Below are 14609 nucleotides of genomic sequence, written 5' to 3'. Positions count from 1 at the left end.
AAAACAGATCTCCTTGAGCATGTAACACTACCTTAATGTATGGTTGTAATGAAATAATTGGTATAGATGGCATGCAAAACGAGGCCTTTCACTGTACAGCAGTACATGTGACAATAATAAGCCAATTTCCTACTGTGGTGGGCTTTCCTGCGTCCCATGTTCTCAATGTGACTTGATGTTGCAGGGATAGACTCGAACTGAGGACCTGTTTACTAAATGTGTCACCTCTCTGTAGCAAACTTAAATAACAACACTGTTTTCCTTTGTCCCTGCTCTATATTTTTGCAACCTTACCAGATTCTGAACTGTGAGCAACTTCCTTTCGATTGCATGAGCTTTAATTTTACCTAACCATTTTTAGTTTTACATATTATATACCTATTCACACAACTGTTGATAGCCCACCTGTTCCAGATGTGGAAAGATAGCTTCCTGAAGGGATATAATTTGTATGTAATCTTTATACAGCAGCAATTTAATTGAAATGTAAAATAGAAACTGCATACTGTACCTATATAGTATAAACATGGAGGTATGGGATATGCTTAAGGGGAAGACATACCCTCGATCATGGTGACAACACTTAATGTTCTTGGCTACAGATTGAAAAGAAATAACCTTCTAAGGTGCTTCAACTTACAGTCTGAAAAATCTTTAAAGAATTTTCCACTGATCTGGATCTGAAGTAGAAGCTCCAGTTTCAGTAGTGCTTCAGAAATTTGATAGATTATGATACCAATCCTTAAAGGCTTGAGTTTGAATTGGGCCCAGAATGGGTATGATTCAAGTCTCTGATGTTGAAAATCCAGAAGAACTCTTTTTTTAAAGTTCGGTGGAAGCAAGTTCAGGGATACACGGACAGTTAATCTGTTTTATTTAAAAAGTGATTTGGCAGTGGGACAAACATTAACTGGGATGCTCAGAAGATCTTCCATTTTTCAGATACCAAGATTCCAGCTGCCCAAGAGGAGATAATCAGCTTGTGGTTCATTCTTATCCAAAAGGCCATCCTCCATCAGCCCAGTGCCCTTTTGTCAGTGCATCCCTCACTTGGTGCTGCAAGAGAGCTGTGTCTGCTCTGTACAGCCTGTGGTACATTGTAGGTGCTGCTGACTTGTGTGGTGGATGAATTGTCCTGGTGCCCAGTTTCTCATTGTCCTTGGGTTTGTTAATCTGCATTGACTAACTAAGGTACTGGCTTAAACCTCTCCTTGACCTTTCTCCCCACCCACCTCCTATCTCCATAACTCAGAGCACCAAATCCCTGCTAGCTAAGTATGTAACCTCTAGCCTCATAATTTTCTAAGATTACTGACTTCTGAAACTTGGGTCACTTGGTGATCTGTGATTTATTAATTTCTCCTATGCTAACTATGCCTTTATTCTGCCAGCCCAAATCTCTGGACCTCCTTTGCTGAATCTTGCCTCTTCTCTATCTGGCTTTCCTCCAGCTGGGCACACCTTCATGCCTACCCATCAACTAGATTCTTGGGTATCTGTCTCAATGCCCCGTGATTTGGCTCGGCATGTTCCAACAACACTCCACCCACTTAAGCATGCTTGGTTATGCTGAAGGCTCCATGTAAACAGAAGTTGTTGTAATAACCAGTTGATGAACAGTTTTCTGTTCTGTATCCAAATAGCATTTTTCTTTCAGGATCGGTGTGTGCAGAAACAATGAATCGTTGAATCAGTGAACCACACAGGCAAGCTGCTGTGCATACATTGGCCTTCATCAACCATGGGATTCAGTTTAAGAGCCGAGAGGTAATTATACAGCTTTATAGGACCCTGATCAGACACCACTTGGAGTACTGTGCTTAGGAAAATAGAGGGCTATGGGTAACCCTAGGTAATTTCTAAAATAAGTACATGTTCGGCACAGCATTGTAGGTCGAAGGGCCTGTATTGTGCTGTAGATTTTTTATGTTTCTATGTTTTACTGTATGCTGATGTGACTGGTCAGTGAAGGGAACACCATTTGGGTCTCCTCTTGCCATGCATTATAGCTGGGACACCACAGGTCAAGCTGCATGCCTTTTTCTTAGAGTATGCAATCTTGTTTGACTGATTTTCAAGGGAGTGCTCCTCTGTCAGGCAGGGGGCAATACTGGAGCGGCACTTTCGGAGGGATGAGAATGAGGTAAAACTGCGAGGTCAAATTAATCTTGATTTACTAATAACTTTACCCAGAGCTTCTCAGCGTCAGATTTGAAATTAGGTAGGCACTTTGGTTGGCATGGATAACTTGAGCTAAATGGCCTGTTTCCATGCTGTATGACCACTAGTCTTAAAAGCTTTTTTTGGATGGTTATAAAGAATGGAGTCTTCCAAATTTCCACTCCTTTGTGTGAAGAGCTGCTGCCTGACATCACTTCAATCAGCCCAGTTGTAATTTTAAGGATGTGCTGCTTATTCTGGTTTTGACGGGCTTTATATTTATGTATTTCCTTAACATATTGCTGACATATATCACAGATTCAGCTGTGAATTACTTCAGATAGATCCCCAATGACTTTGTAAACAACTTATTGAACACCTACAGATAACTGAGCCGGTTATCCTGATCTCCACTCCCCTTTGGTGAAGTACAGGCTGGCACCAGTCCAACAGGTTCTTCCCAGGACCTGAGCTTCTTTTGATAAGACCGCTTTCTGAATGTCGGTTGTTGGGACCTAGCTGGCACAGATCAGATAATCTAATCCTTCCTGATTCTTTTTCTAACAGCAACATTCTGCTGGTTTCTATACTGATTTCTGTGGTTGTTCTTTCCATTGACAAAGCATTTGTTTCCTCACCCTGTCTGTGGCCTGGTACTGCTATTTACTTTGTGGTATTTGCGGTTCTATCATGTTGGAGGCTTTGTGAGGTGTGCCCAATAATCTAAACTTGGAGATGGAGTTTATCTCCACTCCTCACTATCCAGTCATGCATACTTTTATATTTAACAGCATGTTACAGGGCTGCGCAGGAAGAGTAGAGGTGGGTTGATGCTTTGCTCTAAAACAGGGGTTTGCAACCTTTTTTATGCCATGAACCAATACCATTGAGCAAGGGCTCCGTGGACTCCAGGTTGGAAACCTCTGGTCTAAAATGTGCAATGATCTCCCTCTGTACTGCAGTTATAGAACACTGCAGCACAGAAACAGAGCCGTTGGTCCATCTATCATCTGCCGTATATGTGTACTGGACCAATGCCCGCCATACCTCTCTCCCCATACCACTCTCTCTCATTCTCAGCATTCCCATCCACGAAAACCATAGAGTTGTACAACGTGGGGAAAAGAGTCTTCCACCTGTACGTGTCCTGACCAAGATAGCAATTCATGCTAATCCAATTTCCCAGCACTTGGCTCACATCTCTGTAAACTCTTGTAATTGATGTATCTGTCCGCATACTACTTAAATCTATGTAATGTACCTACCTCAGCTCCTTCAACTTTAACTTTAACTTCAAACTGCCAAATGTGTCTTTCTTCACTTCTGGCTTCTGGTATTTTATAGAGTCATAGAATTGTATGGTGTAGAACCAGGCTCTTCCGTTTGGCTTATCTGTGTTGAGCAAGATGCTTATCCAAGTTGGTCCCATTTGCCTGAATTTGGCTTCTAATCAGTGTACCCGTCTAAGTGTTTTTTAAATGTTGTTAATGATTCTACTTTAACCACTTCCTCCAGTAGCTCATTGCATATACCCACCACCAATAAGAAATTACCCCTCAGATCATTTTTAACTATTTCCTCTCTCACCTTAAATCTATGCCCTTTAGTTTTAGGTTCTCTTTCCTTTGTGAAAAAGACTGTGCAATCCCTTGTGATTTTATACACCTCTGAGATCATCCCCCTTCTACACGGAAGAGAGCAGAGCTTAGGGATGATGGCGCCGAATGACCACTCCTTTGCTTGCATCTTCAGAAACAGCTCTTATTTCTATCTTTGATATCTCTTTTTTTCCCCCACTTTCAAGGGTCTTTCGAAGACCCCGACCTGGAGTTGCATGCTGACTTCAGTTCTTTGCGGAAATGGGACCTGCTCTCAGGGCCTCACGACCAGCCGCATTTCAATATCCCAAGGACGCAGCCTGGAAGACTAGCGCGCTTCAGGGTGCCGGATTTTCGTGGCTCTGGAGATGGGCTGATCCAAGGCTGGTGTTGTTGCTGTCGACTGATGTGTCGCGGGAGAACACGGAAGATCAGATGCAGTGGGTTTGCTGCTGGTTATGTGCCCAGAGACCTGAGTTTGTTGGGCACAGGGTTCTGAAAAAGCGACACAACAGACTTTTAACACCATAAATCAGAGAGTTGCTGATGCTTTTTGCTGGTGGGGGAGGGGGGTCATTGCCTTGCTGCTGCTTGTGTGTGGGAGGGGGTGCTGGGGGCTTTGGGTTCTAACATTCAACTGTTATTCGTTCTTTGTTTTCTTGGATGTTTGCAAAGAAAAAGAATTTCAGCATATATATTATATACATTTCTCTGACATTAAATGTACCAATTGAACCTATTGAACTTAAGAGAAGAAAGTCCTGCTTGCCTAACTTCTCTCTAGGACTCAGGGTATTCTCGTAAGTCTAGCTTAACTATTTCTTTCCCATAACAGGATAACCAAATCTATACACAATACTCCAGATGTGGCATCACAAATGTCTTCTCCAACTGCAGCATAATATCCCAGCTTTTGTACTCAGTGCTTTGACTGATGAAAGCATACCAAATGCCATCTGTCTACTTCAGGGAATAATGCACTTGTACCTATAGGTTCCTCTGTTCTACAACAATCTCCAGAGTTTTGCCTTTCATATGAAAGTCCTACCCTGGTTTGACTTCCTAAAATGCATTATGCCACATGTATCCAGATTAAGCTCCATTTGTCATTCCTTGGCCCACCTACCCAGCTAATCAAGATCCCTCTGTAGTTTTGGATAACCTTTATGAACGTTCCTAATTTTAATCACCTTCCAGTTGGTGACCCTGCCTTCAGGTCTACAATTCCATCCCCCATTTCTTTTCCTTTCTTTGATCCTTATTGAAGCTTTAATCTGTCTTTGCTCATCTATCTTGAACTCCCTTTGTGGCTTGGTGTCAGATTTTGTATGCTAATTGTTTCTGTGAAGCAGCCTGAGATGTTAGGTTGTGTAAAGACTGTGTACTGCCCAAGTAGACCCCGTTCACAGATTCATAATTTGTGTTGAGACAGCCCATGGTTGGATCAGTCGATCCTAACATGGTATGGAGGGATGATGTGGATTGCGGTGAGGTGTGCAGAAGGGTGCAGGGGAGATTCACTAGGATGTTGCCTGATGGAGCAGTTAAGTTATAACAAGAGGTTGGGTCTATTCTCCCAGGACCAGAGAGGATTAAGGGAGGAATATCAAATTATGAGGGGCATGGAGAGGATAGAATGCAGGAAACTTTCCCCCTGTCAGAGGTCAATAGAACAAGAGGACAAAGTTTTAGGGTAAGGGGTGAGAGATATTGGAGAATCTGGTTGGGGAGAGGAAGGGTCTTTTTCACTGGAGAATGGTGAATACCTGGAACACTGCCAGGGAGAGTGGTGGAAGCAAAGTCATTGACAAATCAGGGAAGATGGAGCTCATAAGTGGCAACTCTTTGCATGCAGCTCCAATGGGAATCATCAAATATTCATGTTTAGGACTACTACAGCTGAAATGCACAGCCACAGCCATGCATACTTCAATATGCAACACTGGTTTAAGATGGTCTTTAAAAAAATTATTGATACTCAAATCTAGTGATATCAGCGGACCTTGGATGGCAGACTCAGGCTGCACTGGTCTGCAGGTATGATTGAATTGCGGACGGTGTAACCCCCCCCCCCCCCCCCCACTCCTGGCACATGGACAGTCTCTGGAAATAAAATTGAAGACCTCACAGCAAGATTGCAACACCAGATGGACATCAGGGATCGCTGTGTATTTTGTTTAAAGGAAGCATGTCTCACACACACGATCTTGGACATGGCACTACAGCCCGATGGCTTCACCATTCACCATAAAGACAGGACAGCTTAGTCTTTTAAAGGTGGAGGAAGTGGAGTACGCTGTATGATTAACTCATTGTGGTGCACAGACATGGCGGTTCTGTCTCAGTCCTTCTCACCTGACCACAAACATCTAACAGTCAAATGTTGTCCATTTTATCTGCTGAGGGAGTTTTCCACCATCATCCTGATAGCAGTGGACATTCCACCTCAGGTCAATGTCAGACAGACTCCAGAGAAGCTGAGCACTTTAATCAGCAGTCACAAACCAATGCACCCTGTGATGCCTTCCCTATCACCGTGGGGGATTTCAACCAGGCCAGCTTGAAGAACAACTGCCAACATACTACTTGTGGAACTAGATGAGCCAACACACTGAACTACTGTTATACCATCATCAAGTACACTCACCTTGCCATCCCACGCCCACACCTTAGAAAGTCTGGTTACCTGGCTGTTCTTCTACTTGCGGCATATAGGCAGAGACTAAAGACGGTAGCACCAGTGGTGAGAATCAAGAAGGTATGGTAAGAAAGGCGGAGGAGCACTTACAGGACTGCTTTAAGTCGGTAGACTGGACAATATGTAGGGACTCATCTTTGAATCTGAATGAATATGCTGCAGTTATCACAGACTTCATTGAGACCTGGTTGGATGGTTGTGTGTCTTCGAGAACATATTGGACATACTCAAACCAAAAGCTGTGGAAGAACCAGGCGATTGTAGTCTGCTGAGGGCTAGATCTGTGGCGTTCGAGACTGGTGATTCAGAACTATACAGGACTTCCAGGTATGACCTCTGGAAAGCTACTTTAAGGATGACTAAAAACAATTCTAATTGAAATTAGAGACAGAATCAGATGCATGTCAGCTCTGGTGGGGTTTGCAAGTCATTACTTCCTACAAGACAAAACTTAACATTATGAATGGCTATGATGCTTCACTCCAAGATGAGCTCTACACCTTTTATGCATGCTTTGAAAGGGAGAATAACACCTGTACAAACCCCTTCAGCATCTACTGACCCTGTGATCTCTGTCTTGGGGGCTAACATCGGAATATCTTTCATGAAGGTGAACCCTCACAAGGCTTCAGGCCCTGATGGTGTACCTGGAAAGGCTTTGAAACCTGTGCCAACCAAGCGGTGGGTATGTTCAAGGACATCTTCAATCTCTCACTGCAGCAGATGGAAGTTCATACCTCCTTCAAAAGGGTGATCATATCAATACCCAAGAAGAGCTGGGTGAGCTGCCTCAAGCTGCCCAGTTGCACTCATATCGACTGAAGAAGTGCTTTGAGAGGTTGGTCATTGCTAAAATTAACTCTTGCCTATGCAAGGACTTGGACCTGCTGTAATTTGCCTATTGGCACAATAGGTCAACATCAGATGCAATTTCAACGGCTCTCCAATGGCCTTTGATCATGCGGACAGTAGCAACACCTACATCAGGCTGCTGTTTATTGATTATAGCTCAGTGTTCAACATAATCATGCCCTTGGTTCTAATCAACAAGCTTCAAAACCGGGGCCTCTGTTCATCCTTCTGCAACTGGATCCTTGACTTCCTCACTGGGAGGCCACAGTCAATGGGGTTTGGAAATACAGGTTTCCCCTGCCATCCGAAGGTAGAGCATTCCTATGAAACAGTTTGTAAGACGGAATGTCGTAAAGTGAGGAAGCAATTACCATTTATTTATATGGGAAAAATTTGTGAGGGTTCGCAGACTCAAAAAATAACCTACCAAATCATGCCAAATAACACATAAACCTAAAATAACAGTAATGTATAGTAAAAGCAGGAATGATATGATAAGTACACAGCCTACAGAAGGTAGAAATTCTTTTCTGCAATCATTGCTGTACTGTCCACCGTAGCGAAAATCTCACGCAGGTGCTCTCGGCAGAAACACTCTCTCCAGTAACCTTTAAGCTATGAAGCTGCCAAATCATACCAAATAACACATAAAAATACACAGCCTATAAAAAGTAGAAATAATGTATGTACAGTGTAGTATCGCTTACTGGAACCGGGAAGACAGTGAGCACACTGATGGTGTGTTAGGCTGAGTCGTCGGAGGTTGGGGTGGTATGACAGTGGGGTGTCATCCCATTGTTGTCTGTTTCCATCAGGGCAGGCAGGTCATCTTCTATGTCTGCCTGCATCGATGTCGAAGGTCAAGGTTCGTCGTTTGCTGTGGCTGATGTGGAAGGCTTGAAAAATGACAGTATGCTTGACTGCTTAGCCTCGCGCATTTTCCTATCATACAGTTCTTTGTAAGGACTCAAACCATCCTGCAAATATGCCCTAAACCTACGTACCCTTTCAAAATTAAAGTTGTACTTTTCTGCAATCATTGTTATCAATTGCAGCGAAAATCTCATGCAGTTGCTTCACATTCAGTTCCTGGACGACTTCACTTTCGGTCCGCTCACTACTGCATTCAGTTTCAATTGTTAATTCCTCTTCCAATTGCATCAGCTCTTCATCTATCAGTTCTTGGTCATGAGATGCCAAAACCTCTTCAACATCATCTTTGTCAACTTCCACAAGCCAAACTCACTTTTTCCTTACTTCGTTCACCACGATCGAAACGCTTAATTATGTCTAGTTTTACACTAAGTGCAACACCCTTACGAACTCTTTTAGGCTTTTCCGATACCTTAGAACTCATCTTGCTAACGGATGCTCAAAATAAATCGACATAAAGCACAGATGCTCACAGGTACGTGTTTAAGCAATGCCGACTAGAATGCAGTTCCGGGGGAGGAGCTTGGCTGCTCGGGGCACGCGCTGCCTTTTTTTGTAAGAGTGAAAATACTTTCTGTTAGCGAAAATGAGTAACTAATGTAGGTCTTTTGTAACAGCGAGGTGTTGTAAAGCGAACGTTCGAAAAGCAGGGGACACCTGAAACATCTCCACCTTGCTGACGATCAACGCTGTTGTAACTCAACGATTCATTCTTAGCCCACTGCTCTACTCCCTCTACATATACAACTGAGTTGCTAGGCTTAAACACCTTCTATAAATTTACCGATGACACAACTATTGTTGGCAGAACTTCAGATGATGACGAGGAGACATACTGGAGCCGGATAACTCGGCTGGTTGAGTAGTGTCACAACAGCAACCTTGCACTTAAATGTCAGTAAAATTGAGGAATTGTTTGTTGACTTTGGAAGGTCCGAGAGAGAACACATACCAGCCTTTATCAAGGGATCAGTGGTGAAAATAGTGAGCAGTTTCAAGTTCCTGGGTGTCAACATCTCTGAGGATGCTTATAAGCTCAGCCAGCCCCATCATGGGCACTAGCCGCCCCAGCAATGACACCTTCAAAGGGTAATGCCTCAAGAAAGTGGTATCCATCATGAAGGACACCCATCACCCAGGACATGCTCTCTTCTCTTTGCTACCATCAGGAAGGAGGTACAGGAGCATGAAGATACATACTCAATGTTTCAGGAACAGCTTCTTCCATTCTACCATCGGATTTTTGAATGGACAATGAACACCTCACTAGGTTTTTTATTCTCTTTTTGCTCTACTTAATTTTTACATGAATTTCTTATTGTGATACAGTTTTTAAAAAATTATGCTGCCACTAAACAACAAATTTCACAACATATACCAGTGATATTAAATCTGATTCTGATTCTGACAGCATTGAAAAGAGTCTTAATGAGCAGTTAAATCATCACAGCATGGAAAGCTGTGGGTCAAGCAGTGGGACTAATACTGATGAATGCCCACTGTTCGGCATGGATATGCTGGTCCAAGTGGCTTGTTTTCATGCTGTTAACTATGATTCTGTTGGGGAGAGATGTGAAAGGTGGAGTGTGGTTAGGGGCTTTGATTTGGACTTGTCATGTTGAAATTTGCTCTCATAAAGTAATAAGTTTCATATCATGAGCATCACACACAAAATGCTGGGATATTTGAAATATCAACTGTTCATTTCACTCCATAGGTGCTGCCCGTTCTGTTGAGGTCCTCCAGCATTTTGTGTGACTTGCTCAAGATTCTGCAGAATCTCTTGCGTCTCGTACTTCATGCCATATAAAAAACAATGATAATAAACCTGATTCTGAAGTACTCCAGTTCACTTGCTACTATAAAGATTAAGATTAGTTTTATTTATCACGTACATCGAAACATGCAGTGAAATGCTCGGTTTGTATCCTATCAGATCAGCAAGGATTACGTTGGGCATATTGCAAGTATGGTCATCCTTCCAGTGCCAATGTAGCATGAACACAACTCAGTAACCAAATCCTTATTCCTTTGGAGTGTGGGAGGAAACCAGAGCACTCGGAGGAAACACACAAAGTCACAGGGAGAACTTACAAAACTAAACTTTCCGCTCCATTTGCCAAAAGCAGAACTTCCCGGTGGCATTCCATGCTCTCCTCTTGTGCCACGTTGGGGCCACCCTCAGGGTGGAGGAGCAATACCTTATTTTCCGTCTAAGTAACTCCAGCCTCATTACATGAATTTCAATTTCACCTTTCGGTTTAAAAAAAAATCCCTCCCTATTCTATTCACCATTGTGGCCTCTTACCTCCTCCTCACTTGCCTATCACCTCCTCCCCAAGTCTCCTTTTCCTTCCCTTTCTCCTATAGTCCACTCTGCATTCCTATCAGATTCTTTCCTCTCCAGCCCTTTCCCCTTCCTACCCACCTATCACCTTCCAGCTGTCCTCCTTCCTCTCCTCCCACCTTTCTCTTCTGGTGTCTTCTCCCTTCCTTTCCAGTCCCGAAGAAGGGTCTCTGCCTAAAATGTCAACTGTTTATTCACTTCTATCGATGCTGCTTGACCTGCTGAGTTTCTCCAGCATCTTGTTTGTGATACAAAACAAGTGCTTATTTTCTTGGTTGAGTTCCTGTAACCCAAATTTTTCAGATGTGCAGTGCAGTTCTGTAACAGGCGTGCTTGTCTGTGGCATGTCTGAGTAATTCTTGAGAGTCATGTGAGAATGTGAGTGCAATAAAGTTGATCTAATCATTGTGTCGAGATGAAGGAATTTGAATATTTGGCACAGCCTCTGGTTCCTCCTTGATTCAATTTAGTTCTTCAGTGTTTCTGTGGCTGCCTTCCCACAGCTCTCAGTTGTTCATTTTTTCCTTGCTCGGTCCCTTTGACTTGCTCCAAGTTTTCTGACAGTGATTGTTTGTGACTGTCCGGCAAGTTTTCAATCTTTAATCGTTTCTTAAACAGGTTGGTAGCTGTCGGGAAGCATTTTTTGTTGCATTTATTGAAGAACTGCTTCGGGGCTGTGTGTAATTTAAGACCTAATGAATGAAAAGTGGAGCTGGAATCGTCCTGATTAGTACATTTATTTGAAGCAGCTTAAGTAAGTGAAAAGAATCATTGCAAATCTGCAAAGTGACAGGAGTTCTGGTGGTGGGCAAACTTAAGGGATTATGAGGAAGTCAGAATCAGGTTTAATATCATCAGCATATTTTGTGAACTTTGTTGTTTTTGTGGCAGCAGTTACATCTCAATACAGAATTAAAAACTGAATTACAGTAAACATATATAATAGTTAAAGAACTAGTGCAAAAAATGTAGTGAGACAGTGTTCATGGGTTCAATGTCCATTCAGAAATTGGATGGCAGAGGGGAAGAAGCTGTTTCTGAATCGTTAAGTGTGTTCCTTCAGACTCCTGTATCTCTTTCCTGATGGTAGTGAGAAGAGCGCATGCCCGGGTGATGGGGGTGTTTAATGATGGATGCCACCTTTTTGCGGCATCGCTTCTTCAAGATGTCCTGGTTGCTGGGGAGGCTGGTGCCCATGTTGGAGCTGACAGCTGACTGAGTTCACAACTTTCTGCAGCTTCTTTCGATTTCACCACCCCCTCCCCCCCCCACCATCATACCAGACAGTGATGCAGCCAGTTAGAATGCTGTCATTTGTAGAAAGTTATAGCAAAGGAGGGATGACATGAGACTGGTCCATGGCTGCTCCTTTTCATTAAAACCATTTTTCTGTCATAACGCATCAGAGATTTCCAGTGATGGGTGGTTAAAATTTAAGCATGAATGAATGGTTAAATGAGATTAATTTTGCAGTAATTGGAGCCCCAAGTTTGCGGTGGACACAGTAGGTGCCGTCACTGGTTTACACTCCCAGAGTGTGTTGTGGAGTGGACATAGTCTGTGTAGTCACTGATTTACTTTGCCCGATGTGAGGTTTGGACTGGATACTGAGTGAGTGCCTCCACTGATTTACATTGTCCAGTACAAGGCTGGGAGTGGATACAACAGGTATGGTCACTGTTTAACACTGCCTAGTGTGTGTTGCGGAATGGACACAGTGGGTGTAGTGACTGGTTTATGTTGCCCAATATGAGGTTTGAAGTGGATACTGAGTGAGTGTGGTCACTGATTTACACTGCCCCGTTTGTGGTTTGGAGTGGACAGATCAGGTATGGTCCCTAGTTTACACTGCATAGTGTGTGGTTTGATGAATTCCTCTCAATCTTCCAATTCTTCTCATGCAGACATTGTTTGGAGCCATTGGTCACCTGTTGAACTCAACCTTGGCCCATTCCCTCAGCTTGATTGAAATTCTCACTCTGCCAAATAAGAGTAACCTTATTCTGTTGCATCATGTCAAGTTTATTGATGTTTAACTATGTACATGTATATAATATATAACCATATAATTTATATATAATATATATTGGTCATTGATTGGAGTACTGTAGAGATGCAATAGAAGTGTTCCCGCGCAAGTTTGGCGAAGAGCTCTACAAACTTAGTCTCCATAAAAAAGGGTACTGTCTAGCGCAGTGGTCATTGTGGGAGTGGTCTGAATCAGAGTGGTAAGGCTTTGGCAGGAATTGGCAGAGGCAAGGTAAGTCCATTTCTTATTTTTTATCTCATTTTTCTTATTTAACTCGAGAGAATAGGGGGTATGTCTTCAGGGCCAGTGTTCTGTTCTGGATGTCAGATGTGGGATTTCCGGGAGACTCCCAGCCTCTCTGTTGGAAACACCTGGCATGAGGTGCTTCAAGATGCAGCTCCTTAGAGACGGTGTTAAGGGATTGGAGCTGCAGCTCGATGACCTCTGGTTTGATAGGGTAAGTGAAACAGTGGTAGACAGGAGCTGCAGGGAGGTAGTCACCCCAAGGCTACAGGAAACAGATAAATAGCTGATTGACAGGAGAGGGAAGGGAGAATGTCAGTGGCCATGCCCCTCAACAATAAGAACTCCATTTTGAGTACTGTTGGGGGATGGGGTAACAACCTATCTGGGGGAAGCAACAGCAACCGTGCCTCTGGCACTGAGTCTGGCCCTGTGGCTCAGAAGGGTAGGGAACTGAAGAGGGTGGCTGCAGTAATAGGGGACTCTATAGTTGCAGGGGGAGGGGGGACAGATAGGCGATTCTGTAGATGTTCAAAAGAAATACGGATGGTAGTTTGCCTCCCAGTTGCCAGGGTCCGCGATGTTTCTGAACACATCCACAATATCCTGAAAAGGGAGGGTGAGCAGTCAGAAGACATGGTATATATTGGTACCAATGATATGGGTAGAAAAAGGGAGGAGGCCTGGAAGCAGAGCACAGGGAACCAGGGAAGAAGCTGAGAAGCAGGACCTCGAGGATCGTAATCTCAGCATTGCTGCTTGAGCCATATGACACTGAGGATAGGAATAGAATGAGGTGGCAGATAAGTGTATGGCTGAAGAATTGGAGCAGGGGGCAGGGATTCAGATTTCTGGGGCTGGTGTGACCTGTACATAAGGGATGGGTTGCACTTGAATCCGAAGAGAACTAATATTCTTGCAAGCAGGTGGGAGTGATTTTAAACTAATATGGCAGGAGGATGGAAATCATTGTGATAGAGCTGAGAACAAGCCAGCAGGTTTACAAGTAAATGATGGATGTAACATGAATGCAAAGAAGGACAAGCAATGACTGGGTGCTAATGCAGATTGAGCAAAGAGTTAAATTGTACCATGGAAGCAAAATTCAAAAGGACGAAGAACGCAGGACTGAAGGTTCTGTACTTAAATGCATGCAGCATTCACAATAAGGTGGACAAACTCGTGGCACAATTAGAGATTGCTCGGTATGACGTGGCATCGCTGAGTCGTGACTGAAAGAAAGTCATAGTTAGGAGCTTGACTTCAAAGGATATACTTTGTATCGAAAGGACAGCCAGGAGGCATAGGTGGTGGTGCGCCTCCGTTGGTAAGAAATGTGAGTGAAACAGTAATGGACAGTGATCTTTAGAAAGAGGTGACATAGGGTCAGAGAATGTTGAACCTTTTGTGGGTGGAGTTAAGAAACTGCAAGGGTTAAAAAACAATTATGGGAATCATATGTAGGCCTCCAAATAGCCAAGATGTGGGATTGAGATTGCAAAGGGAGCTGGAGGAGGCATGTAATAAGAGTAATGTCACAGTAGTAATGGGGAACTTCAATATGCAAGGGGATTGGGAAAATCAGGTTGGTGTTGGATCACAAGAGAGGGAATTTGTTGAATGCCTATAAGATGGCTTTTAAATCAGCTTGTGCTTGAGCAGACTTGGGGAAAGGCTATCTTAGATTGGGTGTTGTGTAATAACCCAGATAGAACATAGAATAGTATAGCACATTACAGGCCCTTCGGC

General features: G+C 43.4%; 1 protein-coding gene across 2 annotated transcripts in view; it reads left to right on the top strand.

The window, feature by feature from the left end:
- Nucleotides 1-14609, top strand: part of LOC140197168 (anion exchange protein 2-like) — a 252556-nt gene that overhangs the window by 35911 nt on the left and 202036 nt on the right. The window contains exon 3 of one of the 2 annotated variants that reach the window (XM_072257069.1): nt 1658-1767. The exons of the other annotated variant lie outside the window; for it this stretch is intronic. The gene's annotated coding sequence lies outside the window, so the exon portion shown is untranslated. The remainder of the gene's footprint in view (nt 1-1657; nt 1768-14609) is intronic. 2 annotated transcript variants of the gene reach the window in all.

This window comes from Mobula birostris, chromosome 1 (genome assembly GCF_030028105.1).
Source record: "Mobula birostris isolate sMobBir1 chromosome 1, sMobBir1.hap1, whole genome shotgun sequence".
In the NCBI taxonomy this organism is placed as follows: Eukaryota; Metazoa; Chordata; class Chondrichthyes; order Myliobatiformes; family Myliobatidae; genus Mobula; species Mobula birostris.
This window is presented reverse-complemented; position numbering and strand designations above follow the sequence as displayed.